We start from the raw sequence: 15,839 nt of genomic DNA, 5'->3' as shown, positions 1-15,839 counted from the left end.
AATTCCTCAGAGTCCCCTTTGGGGTGACGAATGGGGTCTCGGTCTTCCAGAGGGAGATGGACCGCATGGTCGATGACCACCACTTGCAGGCAACCTTCCCCTACCTCGACAACGTCACCATCTGCGGTCACAACCAGCAGGATCACGACTCGAACCTCGAGAGGTTCCTGGAAACCGCACAAAAACTCAACCTCACCTACAACGAGGACAAGTGCGTTTTCAACACCACGCGCCTCTGCATACTAGGCAGCGTGGTGGAGAATGGGGAAATCGGACCAGACCCCGACCGATTGCACCCCCTACGGGAGCTGCCCCTGCCCAACACTCCCAAAGCCCTGAAAAGGTGCCTGGGGTTATTTTCCTATTATTCCCAATGGGTCCCCAACTACTCCGACAAAGCCCGCCCCCTCTTGAAAGCATCCTCTTTTCCGCTCTCTGCTGAGGCCCACGCCGCCTTCAAAAGCATTAAGCAGGATATTGAGCGGGCCACGCTACAGGCAGTGGACGAGAACACTCCATTTCAAGTGGAAAGTGATGCGTCTGACTTCGCCTTGGCGGCCACCCTCAACCAGGCGGGGCGGCCCATAGCTTTCTTCTCGAGGACCCTCCAAGGGCCCGAGATCAGACACTCCTCCGTGGAAAAGGAGGCCCAAGCCATCGTGGAGGCAGTGCGCCACTGGCGCCACTACCTAGCCGGCAAACGCTTCACCCTACTTACCGACCAGCGGTCGGTAGCGTTTATGTTCAATAATAAACAGAGGGGGAAGATTAAAAATGATAAGATTCTTAGGTGGCGGATCGAGCTCTCCACCTTCGAGTATGACATCATTTACCGGCCAGGGGCCCTTAACGAATCCCCTGACGCCCTCTCACGAGGGATGTGTGCCAGCGCCACCGGGGATCGGCTACAGACCCTCCACAACGACCTCTGCCACCCAGGGGTCACGCGGCTGTTCCACTTCATAAAGTCCCGTAACTTACCCTACTCGATTGAGGAAGTTCGGTCTCTGACCAGGAACTGCCGCACTTGCGCTGAGTGCAAGCCTCGGTTCTACCGCCCAGATAGAGCCCACTTAATCAAAGCCACACGGCCCTTTGAGCGGCTCAGCTTAGATTTCAAGGGCCCCCTCCCGTCCGTCGACCGCAATGTTTACTTCCTGAACATTGTGGACGAATACTCCCGGTTCCCATTCGCCTTCCCCTGCCCAGACATGACCAGCGCCACGGTCATTAAATGCCTCAACAGCCTGTTCGGTATGCCGAGCTACATCCATACGGATAGGGGGGCGTCCTTCATGAGTGAAGAGCTACGCCAGTACATGCTGTCCAGGGGGATCGCCACGAGCCGTACCACCAGCTACAACCCCCGGGGTAACGGCCAAGTGGAGCGAGAGAACGGGACAGTATGGAAAGCAGTCACTCTAGCTCTAAGGACCAAGGGCCTCCCTTTCTCCCGCTGGCAGGAAGTCCTCTCGGATGTGCTCCATTCGATACGGTCGCTATTGTGTACTGCCACTAATGCCACGCCTCATGAACGAATGTTTGTCTTTCCCCGGAAATCCACCTCAGGCGTATCCATGCCGTCATGGCTCTCCACCCCAGGTCCGGTATTCGTGCGAAGGCATGTGAGGGGCCACAAGACGGACCCTCTCGTGGAGCCAGTGTACCTACTCCACGCCAACCCCCAATACGCATATGTCCGGCACGCCGACGGAAGGGAGGACACCGTGTCCATAAAAGACGTCGCCCCAGCCGGTAACGACAACAACCACGGCGATAGCAGCGACAACGATCGCAGCAACTCTTACCCACCCACTACTCTTTCATCACCCCCGGAAGAACATCGACCAACGGCACCCCCACCAACTACCCCTTCAACAACCCTGGCGGCACCCCCGGCAGAGACCCAGGAGGCTACCGGGGACACCCAGCCGACACCCGCGGCACCGCAACAGCCACGTCGGTCGCAGAGGACTATCAAACCCCCGAACAGACTAAATCTATCGAAGGGGTGAATGTGATGAAATATTCCATTCATCACTGCCTGTGACTGTGGTCGGTTTCAGTTTCATTTCCCTTCCCCCAGTTCCGTTTCCTCACCATTGTATTGTATATTGGAATGTGTTGTGTGTAGGGCTCCGCCCATACCTGGCCCCTATGTAAGCAAGCTCAGTCTGGCCTCATATCCAGTACTGCAGCCCTCCGGATGGAAGATACCTCTCTCCACTATGTGTTACCTTCTAAGTTAATAAAAGCCTTGTTTTATTTCGCTAACATCGAGTCTCGGAATTATTGAGGCACATCAGTCCTGACTTAGCCAAAAGTAATTAGCACTCCCGGCATAGGGATTCTCTACTCCTGGTTCAACCCTTTGCCATCATTTGCATTGTAAGGGGTGGACCAAGGTTGCACTCCGAACAAGGCAAATAGGAAACTCCCAGAAAGGGCGGAGACCTGGTACAAGTTATGGTGGAAGACTAGTGGAACACCCAAATCAAATCAAATCAACTTTTATTGTCATTGTTAGTGCACAAGTGCAGTACAACGAAATGTAGGCTTGAATTTTGGCCCTTACTTCTTGATTTATTTCCTCACTTACTTTTACCAACTGTTGGCTTCCTGTCCTATGAGCCGTGTCTCTTTCCTCTAGGTGTCTCAATTAAAAAGTTAGATGGTCCTGGGAATATGTGCCGTACCGGGTTGGAGCTCTGTCACACCCAACGTGAAGGCCAAGCACTGTAGGTCTGCATTTCTAATTTCTGCATCGAATTTCTAGGCCCTTGCTGTTGCCAATTCCTGTTCTTGGAATGGCAGCAAGCATTCTGTGAGAGGGGCCTAGAAGCTACTTCTGATCAGCCTCTGATGCGCAGCCTGAGAAGAGCCGCTCGCGTAGAAGTTCAGGCCAGCAGCCATCTTCTCAGCCACCGACAGAGATGTCCTGCACCTTATCTGAGGCTGCAGATCTGGCTGAAGCAGCTGGCACAGCTCAGTCACCACCTCCTTTCAAATCGCAGCCTTCTAACACACTGCTCCTCCGGCATGTTCATGTAGGAAAACTGCTGTCGGATAACCCTGCCAGCGTAAGGTCTGCTGTGGCGACGTCTGTTGGCCCTCCTCCATCTGGCCATGCCCGCCCCCCTCTCCCTGCATCTCAGTGCCCTTTCCAGATGATTCAGCAGCAGGACGTTCCCCTCCAATGCAGCCCACAGGAAGGTTCCTCGTTGTCAAGGCTCACCAACAGCAAGGTGATGGTCAGAAGGCTGAAGATCATCTGCCTGCACTGGCTCAGTGGTCAAATGGCTCTCAGTGTGCAGCTCAGCAACTCTTTGCAGCTCTCGAGGAAGTTGTGATCCAAAAATGGCTGCTGCTTTTAAACCACACCAGTCCCCTTTAAATAACGCTCCTCCAGCCCGAGAGCGACTTGGTAAGGCCCAGGTAAGCTGTCACTATTAGCGCCAGGCGCTACGGAGGGGGGCGCCACTGAATTTCCGGTCTGGGGCACCCAAAAGGCGTTGCACACTCAAATGACGTCATAATCAGCCTGCGCCCATGAGCGGGCGCTAAGATTTAGCGCCAGCGCTAAATGCATGCTCAATATGGGGCGAGGTGCTAGGCGCCTTGCGCCCGCCCGGAAATTGGCTTGCGCCCCACTTCTCGGCCTCTTTAGGCGTTAATCGGTAGCGCTATCAACCGAATTTCTCCCCCTTTGTGTCTCAATGCGAGGAGCATTCGTAATAAGGTGGATGAATTAGCAGCGCAAATAGAGGTAGATGAATATATGATATGATTGGGATTACGGAAACATGGCTCCAGGGTGACCTCGGCTGGGAACTCAACATACAGGGGTATTCAATATTCAGGAAAGATAGGCAAAAAGGAAAAGGAGGTGGGGTAGCATTGCTGGTTAAAGAAGGGATTAACACAATTGTAAGGAAAGATATTGGCACTGATGATGTGGAATCTGTATGGGTAGAACTGAGAAATACCAAGGGGCAGAAAACGTTAGTGGGAGTGGTGTATAGACCTCCAAACAGTAATGCAGAGGTTGGGGATGGCATTAAAAGGGAAATTAGAGATGTGTGCAATAAGGGCACAGCAGTCATCATGGGTGACTTTAATCTACATATAGATTGGGCTGACCAAATTAGTAACAATACTGTGGAGGAGGAATTCCTGGAGTGTATACGGGATGGTTTCTTGGACCAATATGTCAAGGAACCAACTAGGGATCAGGCCATCTTAGACTGGATATTATGCAATGAGAAAGGATTAATTAGCAATCTTGTTGTGCGAGGCCCCTTGGGTCGGAGCAATCATAATATGATAGAATTCTTCATTAAGATGGAGAGTGAAGTAGTTGACTCAGAGACTAAGGTCCTGAATTTAAATAAAGGGAACTATGATGGTATGAGACGTGAGCTGGGTAGGATTGATTGGGTAATGTCACTCAAAGGATTGATGGTGGATAGGCAATGGCAAACATTCAAAGATTGCATGGATGAACTACAGAATTTGTTTATCCCAGTCTGGCATAAAAATAAATCAAAAAAGGTGACTCAACCGTGGCTAACAAGGGAAATTAGGGATAACATAAGATCCAAAGAGAGGACATATAAATTGGCCAAAAAAAGCAGCAAACCTGAGGATTGGGAGCAGTTTAGGATTCAGCAAAGGAGGACCAAGGGATTAATTAAGAGGGGGAAAATAGATTATGAAAGTAAGCTGGCAGGGAACATAAAAACTGACTGTAAAAGCTTTTATAGATATGTGAAGAGAAAAAGATTGGTGAAGTCAAGCGTAGGTCCCTTGCAGTCAGAATCAGGGGAATTTATAATGGGGAACAAAGAAATGGCAGACCAACTAAATACATATTTTGGTTCTGTCTTCACAAAGGAGGACACAAATAACCTCCCAGAGATGTCGGGGAACATAGGGACTAATGAGAGGGAGGAACTGAAAGAAATCAGTATTTGTAAGGAAATGGTGTTGGGGAAGTTGACTGGATTGAACGCCTATAAATCCCCAGGGCCTGATAATCTACATCCTAGGGTACTTAAGGAAGTGGCCCTGGAAATAGTAGATGCATTGCTGGTCATCTTCCAGAACTCGATAGACTCTGGAACAGTACCCATGGATTGGAGGGTAGCTAATGTTACCCCACTATTCAAAAAAGGTGCTAGAGAAAAAGCAGGGAATTATAGACCGGTAAGCCTGACATCGGTAGTGGGGAAAATGCTAGAGTCCATTATAAAAGATGTAATAGCAGAGCACTTGGAAAGCAGTGACAGGATCGGACAAAGTCAACATGGATTTACAAAAGGTAAATCGTGCTTGACTAATCTACTGGAATTTTTTGAGGATGTAACTGGTAAAATAGATAAGGGAGAACCAGTGGATGTGGTGTATTTGGACTTTCAGAAGGCTTTCGATAAGGTCCCGCATAAGAGATTAGCGTGCAAAATTAAGGCACATGGGATTGGGGGCAAGGTTTTGACTTGGATAAAGAACTGGTTGGCAGATAGAAAGCATAGAGTTGGAATAAACGGGTCATTTTCCGAGTGGCAGGCAGTGGCTAGTGGGGTACCGCGGGGATCGGTCCTAGGACCCCAGCTGTTCACGATATATATTAATGATCTGGACAAGGGAATTGGATGTAATATCTCCAGATTTGCAGATGACACAAAGCTGGGTGGGAGGGTGTGCTGTGAGGAGGATGTCGTGAAACTCCAGTACGATTTGGACAGGTTGGGTGATTGGGCAGAAACATGGCAAATGCACTATAATGTGGATAAATGTGAGGTTATCCACTTTGGTGGCAAAAACAGGAAGGCAGCTTATTATTTGAATGGCAATAGATTGGGAGAAGGGGAAGTGCAAAGAGACCTGGGTGTTCTTGTGCACCAGTCGCCAAAGGTAAGCATGCAGGTGCAGCAGGCGGTTAAGAAGGCAAATGGAATGTTGGCCTTCGTAGCGAGAGGGTTCGAGTGCAGGAACAAGGATGTCTTGCTGCAATTGTACAGGGCCTTGGTGAGACCGCACCTTGAGTGCTGTGTGCAGTTTTGGTCGCCTTATCTGAGGAAGGATATTCTTGCCATGGAAGGAGTGCAGCGAAGATTCACCAGGCTGATACCTGGGATGGCAGGAATGACGTATGAGGAGAGATTGGTTCGATTGGGCTTATACTCACTGGAGTTTAGAAGATTGAGAGGGGATCTTATCGAAACCTATAAAATTCTGTCAGGCCTGGACAGGCTAGATGCAGGAAGGATGTTCCCGATGGCCGGGGAGTCCAGAACTAGGGGTCATAATCTAAAGATAAGGGGTAAGCCATTTTGGACTGAGATGAGGAGGAATTTCTTCACCCAGAGAGTGGTGAACCTGTGGAACTCTCTACCACAGAAGGCAGTTGAGGCCAATTCATTAAATATATTCAAGAAGGAGTTGGATATATTTCTTAAGGCTAAAGGGATCAAGGGATATGGAGAGAAGGCAGGGACAGGGTACTGAATTTGGATGATCAGCCATGATCTCATTGAATGGCGGAGCAGGCTCGAGGGGCCGAATGGCCTACTCCTGCTCCTATCTTCTATGTTTCTATGTTTCTATGTTTAGCACACCATGCATCATCAGATTTTACTGGGCCACATCAAGCTCTACTGGGCCTCACTCTCCTCTGCTACTCTAGGATCATCTTGGAGTGGAAAGATAACCCCTGGTTTCTGTGGTGTATGTAACCTGTTCCACCTTAAGAGAACTTAAGCCTGTTCCACCTTAAGAGATGTACTACTTTCTCTGGCTGCTGTATACGTAATACCGGTGCTGACCACCGGTATATAAGTACTGTGTAGTGATATTGTATTTAGTATAGTCCTGACCTCCAACTAGTAAAGACCTGTTGAACTTTATTCTTGTAGTCTGTGTCAGTAATTAATCTTAATACAACTGGAACACACAGACTTAACAGTGGCGACGAGTCCGATTCTTACCCTGCGGCAGTTTATATCCACGGCGGCTTCGTCCACAGAACGGGCGTCGAAGAGAGGCATCCACCCTCATCACCCTGCTGGAAGACACGTCGCGCGGCAGGCATCGAGAACCCGGAGTGCAGAAGACATCCTGAACTCGAAGCCTCCATCAGCGGCAGTTAGCTATCTTCTTTCTACCTCGGTGGTGGGTAAGCCGGTCAGCGACGCGAGCAGAAAGTCGGCCGCGTTGGCTGTACAGACGGGGGGAGGAAGACGGAGGAATAAGGGCGGTGAGATCGATCGCGACCGGAGATAAGGGCTGGGCCGCATTTGGGCCGAAAGGCGCAGCGCGGGGACATCGATCGCGGCTGGTGATAAGGGCCGGGCCGCTTTCGGGCCAAAAAGGCACAGCGTCTGGGGCGACTGAAGGCGCGAGAGCCGCGGTGAAGGCGAACGCAGCCAGTGCTAATAACCGGCCTGCAAGAAGGGCTGCGAGGCGCGACATCGGGGAAGCGCGAATGCCCGAGGGAGCCGCGGTGAAGCAGAGACAGCGTCGGGGGAGTTACTAACCGCTGGGAAAGGGGAGCAGCAGCGGCACGCCAAACGCCATTGCAGCCAGTGGGTGAAGCCCGCCAAGCACGGGAAAACCGCCATTTTGTAGGCGGAGGACGAAGACAAGAGCGGGAAGCCGCCATCTTGGGATAAAATTAATTGCAACGATGCCTAAACATGGGAACATTGATACCTTTGATAGCGACATCGAGGATTGGGCCATGTATGTAGAACGCATACAAAATTATTGTAAAGCAAATAAAATCCCAGATGCAGAGAAAGCACTAACTTTATTGAACTTAATGGGTGCAAAGACATACGGGCAATTGAAACACCTTTTATCACCAGATGAACCGACGGATAAGACGTTCGAGGAGATTGTTACTGTCCTGAAAAATCATCTAAACCCCACGCCGCTGATGCTAGCGGAACGATTTAAATTTTACAGCAGAAGGCAGCTGAAGGATGAAAGCAATGCTGAATATTTAATGGAATTGCGTAAGCTAGCAAAATACTGTCAGTTTGGAACGGGACTGACAGAAGCGCTAAGAGATAAATTTGTGTGTGGATTATTAAAAGAAGATACACAAAAGCGACTGCTCGAGGAGAATGAGCTGACGCTTGAGAAAGCGGTCACTATGGCAGCAGCACACGAAGCCGCAGCGAGAGGCACGGCAGTAATGCAGCTACAGTCACCGGAACTCAGTACAAATAAATTGGGTTTGAGTACTGTAAAATGTTATCGTTGTGGAAAGACAACACACGATCAGAACCAGTGTTGGTTTAAAAACCAAGAATGCAGAACGTGTGGCAGGCTTGGCCACATAGCTAAAGTATGCCGGTCAGGAAAGAAGACCAGCAACAAAAAGTCACCGCAAAGAAAATACATAAAGGTGCACAAGGTGACAAAGACCAGTTCAAACGAACAGAAGTCAGATTCAGACGCTAGCAGTAATGAACTGGGTAGCTTAAGAGTACACAACGTTGGTAAGGATGCAGATCTCCAGACAATTTGGGTCACTCTTCAGATAGCAGGAGTCCAAGTAAAGATGGAATTGGACACTGGATCGGCATTGACGGTCATGAATAAGAAAGATTACAAAAGGTTATTCCAACATATTCCCCTACGGGATACGAAGATTATATTGAAAACATACACGGGGCAAAGAGTGTACCCCATCGGAAAGATAGAGGTAAAAGTGGTCCACAAGGGTGAAGAAAGCCAAGTAATGGACTTATATGTGCTACCTGAAGGAGGTCCACCACTACTGGGACGGGAGTGGATTAGGAAAATGAATATGGACTGGCACTCCTTAAAAGCACTAACGGTAGATTCCGGGGAAACAGATGTCAAACCTAAACGATTGTCCAAAATATTGGATGATGCTAAAGAGGTGCTCCAGCAAGGACTGGGAACACTGAAAGGAATTACGGCAAACATCAAGATTGATGAACATGCACAACCAAAATTTTTCAAAGCCAGACCGGTACCCTATGCAATACGACCTACTGTAGAAGCGGAACTGGAAGCGCTAGAACGTTCAGGTGTACTGTCTAAGGTAGATTGGAGTGAGTGGGCTACGCCCATTGTTCCCGTTATGAAACGTCCTTCGAGCAACAAGCCAGGAGAACCAGGGAAGGTTCGCATCTGTGGAGATTTCAAGATCACCGTTAATCCGGTGCTTCACGCGGTGCAGTATCCGCTTCCGCGGATTGAGGATATTTTTGCTTCGTTGTCTGGCGGGAAACACTTCACCAAGATAGACCTGGCGCAGGCGTACTTGCAGATGGAGGTTGAAGAAGAGTCACGCCAGTACCTCACGATCAACACGCATAGAGGTTTGTACCGGTATAATAGGCTGGTTTTTGGAGTGGCATCGGCTCCGGCAATTTGGCAGAGGGCCATGGAGCAGGTATTACAGGGAATTCCAGGCACACAATGTTACCTGGACGATATTCTGATTACAGGTGATGGTGATTAAGAACACCTCGCAAACTTGGAACTGGTGCTCAACAGACTGAAAGAGTATGGACTTAGAGTTAATCGGCAGAAATGTGAGTTCTTTCAGAAGCGGATCTTGTACTGTGGTCATGTCATTGACCGGGAGGGGCTTCATAAGTCTCCTGACAAGATAGAGGCAGTTGTAAAGGCTCCCGCTCCGGATAATGTCTCTCAGTTGAGGTCGTTTCTGGGATTGATTAACTATTACCATAAGTTTCTACCGAATCTATCCACGGTACTGCACCCGCTGAACGCTCTTTTACAGAAGGGGGTACCATGGGAATGGAGTGAAAACTGCAAGAAAGCATTTCGCAAAAGCAAAGAATTGATCACCTCAGAGGAAGTGTTGGCTCACTTCAACCCGACACTGCCTATTCGGTTGGCTTGTGATGCTTCTCCATATGGTATTGGGGCAGTACTCTCACACAAGTTGCCAAATGGCACGGAAAGGCCAGTCGCGTTTGCATCCAGATCATTGACCTCCGCTGAGCGCAACTATGCGCAGATCGATAGGGAGGCTCTCAGCCTTGTATGGGGAGTGAAGAAGTTTAATCATTACCTGCAGGGCCAAAAATTCACACTTCTGACAGACCATCAGCCGTTGGTATCCATTTTTAACCCTAAGAAGGGTGTTTCGGTGATGACAGCACAGCGACTCCAGAGGTGGTCCCTTTTCCTAGGGGCACATCAATATCAAATAGAATTCAAAGGTACAAAGTGGCATGGCAATGCTGATGGGCTGTCGCGCCTGCCACTACCTGAAGCAGAAGAGATGGCGAAAGTTGACCCTGTTGAGTTATTTCATTCGACCATCATCGAGTGTTTACCAGTCACCAATGCAAGTATTGAAAGAGAAACCAGGAACGACCTGACACTGTCCCGAGTTTACGAGGTGACAGTGAAGGGATGGCCAACACATGGTGATCCTCTGTTACCGGCATTCTCGGCAAGGCGAGACCAGCTGTCCGTCTGCCATGGTACTTTGATGTACGGGACAAGAGTGATTATTCCTCCCAAGTTACGGGAAAGAGTTCTAAAGGAACTGCATGAAGGTCATCTGGGGGGAGTTAAGATGAAAAGTCTTGCTAGGGCTTATGTATGGTGGCCGGGCATTGACCAACAGATAGAGGAGTTGACAAAAAGCTGCGCTGGGTGCCAAAAAGTGCAAAATGCACCTCCGATCGCACCGCTACACCCATGAATGGCCTTCAGCCCCATGGCAACGCGTACATATTGACTTTGCTGGTCCATTCATGGACTCCATGTCCCTAATTGCGGTGGACGCACATTCCAAATGGCCAGAAGTGATCAAGATGAATACCACTACTTCAGAAAAGACAATTGCGGTGTTAAGAACAATATTCGCAAGGAACGGATTGCCAGAACAGATATGTTCGGACAACGGACCACAGTTCGTGTCGGAAGAATTCCAAAAATTCTTAAAGAAGAATGGGGTGAAACATTATACCTCTGCCCCATATCATCCGGCGACAAACGGGTTGGCCAAGAGATTTGTCCAAACATTCAAAAAGGCAATAAAGGCCATGAACGATGATCAGATTCCGTTACAACACAAGGTGGACAATTTCCTACTGGCATATCGAAACGCCGCTCATGCAGTGACTAACCAAAGTCCTGCCATGATGTTTTATAACAGGAGGTTGCGGTCCAGGTTGGACTTGTTAAAACCAAATGTGCGGAGGGAAGTGGAAAACAAACAGTTCCGGCATATTAATAACAAATCCACTTGAAGTTTCGACGTAGGACAACCAGTGTTGGCAAGGAGCTATGGAAACGAAAAATGGCAGTCCGGAACAATTCGGGCCAGACAAGGACCTCTGATGTACACAGTAGATATTGGTAACAATGTGATAAGGCGTCATGCGGATCAACTGGTAGAATCAAGAGCAAGGGTCGAACCCATGGTTGCGACAGAGACAACTGTGGAAGACGTTAATGAACCTGAAGCATCTACCTCGGCAGGGACTGTACCTGATGATGACGTCCAATACATAGGAAACCAACAAGAAGAGTCACCTCAGCAACAAGAATCAGAGACCACTGAAAGGCGTTATCCAAACCGAATCAGAAGCCTCCTGAGAGACTGAACCTTTGAACTGTTTATACCTGAAGTTATATATGTATATATGTTATGATGTTATGTTAAATGGGGATATGACTGTTAAGCTAAAAAGGGAGGATTGTGGTGTATGTAACCTGTTCCACCTTAAGAGAACTTAAGCCTGGTCCACCTTAAGAGATGTACTACTTTCTCTGGCTGCTGTATACGTAATACTGGTGGTGACCACCGGTATATAAGTACTGTGTAGTGATATTGTATTTAGTATAGTCCTGACCTCCAACTAGTAAAGACCTGTTGAACTTTATTCTTGTAGTCTGTGTCAGTAATTAATCTTAATACAACTGGAACACACAGACTTAACAGTTTCTTTTCTTGACGTTCAACTATCTTCTTAATTTCCTCTACCCAGCCCTCGCCTATAACAAGTGTGAGGAGCTTACGGGCTTCTTCATCACACAATTCCAGGGACTGGAGAGGGTGGAAGTCCCACTAGCGCCTGTGGAGGGTGCCAGAATATGGACTGGGCCTTTAAATTACAGTGAGCAGGGCCGTGGCATACCTTCTGTCTGTTCCGTTGGTTTGGCTGCTGTGCGCCTGTAAAAACCTGACCGCAGCATACACAGCGCAAGCTACGGTCACTTGCAAACCAATTACAAACAGACATTAGGCCCCCGATTTACATATCAAATGGGCCTAATGCCAGTTTCAGGCACATACCCAGGACGCCTACTGAGCAGCCCGATCTAATATGCCGGGTGATGCACCTCTGGCACGGAATGAGCGCATGCACACTGTCCATCATGTTGGACCCTTAGGCGCAGCTCAATCGAATTTCTAGGCCCTTGTTCCCTATGTTGGGTTTGGCAATGCACTGAATGCGCTCTAAAATTTGAATACTTAGACTGAAAAATATTTGGTTACAAAACGGCGCCATGGCGATTATCCCTTTGCATCTGCCATCTCACATGGAAACACCAGCCTCCAACACTGGGAAGCAAGTAGGAGCAGATGTATCACACCACGCCTAACCAATAAATGCTTTCCAAAGTGGCAATGAACTAACAGACATTGGAAGTATAATAAGAAAATGTTACTTGCTGTATTTTACAAGGCCCTGCTCCCAGCACGGAGCCTTGCTCAAGGGGGTGTCAATCAGGGAATCGGACTTGCAGAATCTCGTGACGATTCTTTGATCCACGTTCCCATTGAGCAAGGCTCCAACCAGGAGCCTCACCTCACCTCACAGTAATTACCTTATTGTAGTGTGGACTTACTGCAAACCAAAAATGCATACTGGGAGTGGAGTATCATACAAAATTAACCATCAATGTTTCTACCAACATAACTTACCTGTGGCACTCATGAACTGTTGCAAAAAAACTTTGCTTATATTCCCTTGAGTATAGAAGATTGAGGGGTGAACTAATCTAGATGTTTTAAATGGTAAAATGATTCTATAAGATAGATACAGAGAAACTATTTCCTCTACTGGGGGAATCCAGAACAAGGGAGCATTATCTTAAAATTGGAGCCAGACCATTCAGAAGTGAAATCAGGAAGCACTTCTCCACATGAAGGGTAGTAAAAATCTGGAACTATCTCTACCAAAAGGCTGTGGCTGCTGGGTCAATTGAAACTTTCAAGACTGAGATCGATAGATTTTGTTGGGTAAGGATAGCAAGGTATGTGGAGCAAAGGCAGGTAAATGGAGTTGAGGTACAGATCAGCCATGATCTAAATGAATGGTGGAATAGGCTCAAGTGGTTGAATGGCCCACTCCTATTCCTATGTTCTGATGAATTATGCAGCCAGTGCCAATTAATTTTCTGCAAACCATCAGACCACAACGGGCTTCCTTTATCTTTACAACAACTAGGACTGTCAGGCTCCCCTCCCCTCTCCAAGTTGCCATCAGAAGACACCTTGCTTCCCTTTTAACAGATTACCACATTTTAATAAACTACAAGACATATTTTGTAAATTTTTGATTATTTTACTCACCTCGTTGAAGTCAGCTTCTCTTTCGGAGAATCTTTGATTTGACAGAAAAGTCTGAAAAAGGTGAAACACTAATGAAAAGTTCCTTAATGCAATTTTCAAATATTTGCTTTTAAAGCCAGCAGCAGCCTTGGATGCCAGGTTTTATAAATAGGCACATGAAGTACAAGAGTAAAGAGGCAACAATAACTTGCACAAGGCAATGATTAGGCCACAGTTGGAGTGCTGTGTGCAATTTTTGGTGTTCCTTTATATAAAGGACATAGGGGATGAAATTGGTTTCCGTCCGTAGAACAAAATGACCTCATAGTGAATCGGCTGCTGGTTTTACATCATTGGCTTCAATGGAAAAGAAAATTGGAAAAACTATTAGCTCCATCGCGAGCCTACAGCATAGATTCACCAGGACAAGTCTAGGAATGAGAAACTATAGTCATGGGGAGAAACTTGAGTTACTCGGATTATTTCCGCGGGAGCAGAGAAGGCCAAGGGCAGATGTGACACCAGTTTCTAAAATGGTGAAACGACTTGACAGGGTTAACCGGGAAAATCTATTCCCTCTAATTGCGAGTCACAGGGAGTGATTGAGGCAGAAACCATTGCATCTATTAAGGGAAAATGGGATAAATATTTGAAGCAGAGAGGAGAAAGCAGGGCAGTGTGATCAGTTTGGATTACTCTAGCAAAGAGCCATAGACACGATAGGCTGAATGACCTCAAACTGTGTTGTGAACTTCTATAGTTCTATGGGAGTTGTTTTTGACATTAATTTCTATTTTTTAATGTTTATATTTATACCACTTTTGTGTAGTTGAAAACTATTGAATACATTTTTGCAATAAAGGGTAATTTATTCAGGCTTTGGGACTAGGACTACTTTCATATTCTACTTAGTCTTCAGAGCTACCACAGTGAATGCTCCACTATATACAGGGTATTTATAATATCTCAGTAACTTGTCAAGGAGTTGATTTAATTTTTAATCTCTTGTGACTCATGGGCATCATAAAGATAAATGATTTCGAACGGGCAATCGTGCCAGTGTTCGACCGAGGAGTCAAGTAACATACAGGGCTCCACAGGGGAGTCCTCTTACAAAAATGATGGAAAAAATAACTGGATATGAAAATCACCACATATTTAAGGTTTTCTCCCACTATGGAGGCGAAATTGGTCTTCAGCAGTAGCGCAAAACAGGCACTAGAGAATTGGCCGCCCGCTTTACACCCTGCCTGACTTTCTTTTCCAATTTTGAAAGATTTTCAGGCTGGGTGGAGAACAGGCTGCCGATTCACTAGCACCCGTCTTGTGCTACTGCCCAAGACCGATTGCACCCTCATAGTAATTACAGCTAGAGTAGTTCATGTTGAGGCAATGTTTAAATTGATATCCAGAGGTAGAATGTAGGTGAAAATATTTTCATTGGTGTCTGCCACATTTTGGGAGTGTTTTTTGAGCATTATTCCACTGAAAAGATTTGGAAACAAGTTACATTTAAACATTGAGGTTTTTTTTAAAAAGCAAAGTCTGTTCACACAAGCTTAATAAATATACCGAGACAAAAGGGCCTAGAAATTCAGTAAGGCGCTGCAAGCTTTGCACCCAGTTACCGCCTAAAGAGGGTTTCTGCGCCAGTATAGGAGGTTGCGCTGATATTGAGCTCGGCGGTAATGGTGGCGGTAGCCGGTAGCGCTGCGCCGGCACCGATGACGTCATCGGTGTGCGCAGTGCCCCGTTTCCGCCCCGATGCCGGCCCGACGCCCATATTCAGTTGCCGCCGCCTCCTCCGTGGCAGCCGCTACTAACATCCGGAGACCAGGGCCTTACTGCAGCCTTAGTGGGGCGCATAAAGGTGGAGGTGCGGCCGGCCGCTTTTTCGGCGGCCGCCTGCCCGCACCTCCTTCCCCGGCCTCCTCCACCACCCCTCCCGCGGCATTGCCGGCTGCTTTCCACGAGCCCGGCACTTCTCCGTGGTGCCGGGCTCATTTGCCGGCACAATCCAGCGGCGATCTCCCCGTTGCAGGCACCTCCACCTTAAGAGAAGGAGGAGGCCTGCAGTACCGCAGCCTGCCGCACCGCATCGGGTGGCGCAGCGGCACTTAGAGCGCTGAAATTCAGTTTCTGCGCCCCAAGCGGGGGCGGGTACACCCTGGAATAGCGGCCGGTTCAGACTTGGGGCGCAAAAAGCGAATATCGGACGGTCGCACATGGCTCCGCGCCCAGCGCTAACTTTTGGCCG

At 48.1% G+C, this 15,839-nt stretch overlaps 1 long non-coding RNA gene across 8 annotated transcripts in view; it reads right to left on the bottom strand.

The window, feature by feature from the left end:
• The window catches only part of LOC147081888 (uncharacterized), an 83,740-nt gene that overhangs the window by 15,169 nt on the left and 52,732 nt on the right, over positions 1–15,839 (bottom strand). For 7 of the 8 annotated variants that reach the window (XR_015076394.1, XR_015076396.1, XR_015076397.1 and 4 more), the window contains exon 2: positions 13,604–13,654. The exons of the other annotated variant lie outside the window; for it this stretch is intronic. This is a non-coding gene — a long non-coding RNA (uncharacterized LOC147081888). The remainder of the gene's footprint in view (positions 1–13,603; positions 13,655–15,839) is intronic. 8 annotated transcript variants of the gene reach the window in all.

Source organism: Somniosus microcephalus, unplaced genomic scaffold, assembly GCF_052327205.1.
Source record: "Somniosus microcephalus isolate GS21.2 unplaced genomic scaffold, FLI_Smic_1.0 scaffold311, whole genome shotgun sequence".
Taxonomy (NCBI): domain Eukaryota; kingdom Metazoa; phylum Chordata; class Chondrichthyes; order Squaliformes; family Somniosidae; genus Somniosus; species Somniosus microcephalus.
The sequence above is the reverse complement of the archived record's forward strand: the minus strand, read 5'-3'. Positions and strand labels throughout refer to the sequence as shown.